The sequence below is a fragment of the Citrus sinensis genome, chromosome 9 (genome assembly GCF_022201045.2).
Source record: "Citrus sinensis cultivar Valencia sweet orange chromosome 9, DVS_A1.0, whole genome shotgun sequence".
NCBI classification, from domain to species: domain Eukaryota; kingdom Viridiplantae; phylum Streptophyta; class Magnoliopsida; order Sapindales; family Rutaceae; genus Citrus; species Citrus sinensis.
In genome coordinates this window covers 6,170,934-6,173,620 of record NC_068564.1, presented here as the reverse complement: position 1 = coordinate 6,173,620, position 2,687 = coordinate 6,170,934, and the positions used below count along the sequence as shown (strand labels likewise).

At 40.7% G+C, this 2,687-nt stretch overlaps 1 pseudogene; it reads right to left on the bottom strand.

Moving 5' to 3' along the window:
* Nucleotides 1-226: 226 nt before the first annotated feature.
* Nucleotides 227-2,436, bottom strand: LOC127899791 (G-type lectin S-receptor-like serine/threonine-protein kinase SD3-1; annotated as a pseudogene).
* Between the last annotated feature and the right edge of the window lie 251 nt (nucleotides 2,437-2,687).

Here is a 2,687-nt window from a genome sequence, read left to right as displayed (position 1 = left end):
ATATTGCCGAAACTTTTTTTTTTTTTATTTACAAAAGGAAATCAACAACAAGAAGCTAAAAAGTAAAGTAGTATGGTAAATCGCAAAACTTTTTAATTCAAACCTATGAAGAGTACTTGAGGTTGCTGCTTTAATATCTGTAGTTCTAAGTTTGGCATCACAAATAGCTGTCACAGCTTCACTGTCAAGTGCAGTCAAAACTTCACTAATGCATACGCATAGCAAAAGAAGGCTGGAAATGATGGCCAAAACTTAAGTGAAGAGTATTGGACAGATGAATTGAGGATACACGATTGTGCATATGGAAATATATGTATTCAGGAAAATTTCACTCAGAAATAGATTTTGCATTCGCATCAATAGGAGGTAAATTGAACAAATGAGCAGAGGCCAAGTTGTCAGTCCCAAGCATGGTCAGTTCTACTATTCACAAAATGAGATTGATAAATCAACAAAATGTATCAGGTTTTCAATGTTCAGTTGCACTATATGACTCCAAGCTTGACTCGTATGAGTCTTCTTCCTCCACTGGCCTTCGACATGCAAAAGGAAATGGAGGAGGATCAACTGTCAATGTGCCCTCTAGTACATTCAGTACCTCGCCCATGGAAGGTCTCATACGTTCATCATTTTGAAGACACCAAAATGCGATTCTCAGAACACGCTCCAACTTCTCTGGATCCACCCCACCAACGATTCTTTTATCTATTATTGTCTCTTGCCGCCCCTCCATCCATTCATTGTATGCCCATTCACAAACATCTTCAACTTCTCGAGACCCGTTTACTAATATCAACACCATCTTGCCAAAATCTTCTACGTCTTTCCCCGCTGAAGTACCATAGACTGATGCATCACCATGAAAAATCCCAAGGCCAAAATCAGTAACTTTGGCTTCAAAATTTTCATCCAAGAGCACATTTTCACATTTCAAATTCCCATGGCTTACAAATTCTCTACACCCAGTGTGCAAATAACAAAGTGCCCTCGCCACACTTGTGCATATATCAACTCTCTTTTTCCATGTCAGCCTCTTGAATAGCTTAGAATCTTCTATATATCTGTCAATAGAACCATTTTGGGCAAATTCATAGACAAGGTATCTGTGACTGAACTCACAGCAATAACCTTCCAGCTTGGTCAGGTTTTTGTGATGAATGTTCCCTATCTTTGACACTGCACCACGGAACTTTCTCTGTTCCGTGGTTGTATCCAGCTCTTTGATAGCAACTGGCTGGTTGTCAATGTGCGGTAGCATGCCTTTGAACATCTTTGGTCCGATTGGGTACTTGAAATTCTCCGAAAACTCCTTAATTTCACAGAAGGATAACATAATCAAACCCTTTCAGTCGGGCCCTTTGAAAGCTACTGCAGCTTTCCTCCTTAAAAATTTTCTTTTACTGTGCAACCAAAAACCAATCCATATGTGAACCACAATAAACACAACAAATGCGCCTGAAGCTGCCCCGATTAGGCAAGGAAAGCAGGGCCGATAAGATTGCCTGAGTGGAGAAATTGGCGCGGAGTTCATTGGGAAAGTGAAATCAGCAGCTAACGGGTCAGAATATGGACACTTCTTGACAAAAGAAGCAGAACTAATAGAGGGGTCTGAGTAACCACTCATATATTGGGTTGTTATCATTCGGCATTCTGCAGCCCTATTATTTGTGAAGGTTACAGCCATACACAGTGAATCATGCAGACACATGTCTTTGCATCGTTGTAAACTAGATTGCGAAATTGAATCGTTTGCTGGGTACATTCCATAGAGTAATGTGTGCTCGAGTTCAACCCAAGTGGAACTAGATTTGCACTGATTCGGAAGCAAACATTTCGAGTTAGAAGCAGAATTGTACTTAAATGGGCACTTGCAGTCTGGGGATCTAGATGCATTGAATACACAGATGCCCCGTTCACCACAGGTTGCAAAGACATTGCACTGATTTTCAACAGCCTGCCAAACTGATCTCCATGACCGTGAAACTTCAACCCACGAATACAGGCGCAGATTGCCATCCAGATCTAGCCTAAGGAACCGGAACTTCACTGATTCATGATGATCTTCTCCAGAGACAGACCAGACTTAAGTGAAGAGTATTGGACAGATGAATGAGGATACACGATTGTGCATACGGAAATATATGTGTTCAGAAAATTTCACTCAGAAATAGATTTTGCATTCGCATCAATAGGAGGTAAAATGAACAAATGAGCAGACGCCAAGTTGTCAGTCCCAAGCACGGTCAGTTCTACTATTCACAAAATGAGATTGAAAAATCGACAAAATTTATCAGGTTTTCAATGTTCAGTTGCACTATATGACTCCAAGCTTGACTCGTATGAGTCTTCTTCCTCCACTGGCCTTCGGCATGCAAAAGGAAATGGAGGAGGATCAACTGTCAATGTGCCCTCTAGTAGATTCAGTACCTCGCCCATGGAAGGTCTCATACGTTCATCATTTTGAAGACACCAAAATGCGGTTCTCAGAACACGCTCCAACTTCTCTGGATCCACCCCACCAACGATTCTTTTATCTGTTATCTATTCTTTTATCTATTATGGGAGTTGGGAGTTATGTATTGCAAATGATGTGTCAAATCATCATTATTCAACTTGACAGAAAATTAAATATAACCAACAAAGTGTTGGCTCCACTGACAATGGAGTCTCCTTAAGTGGATTGATTG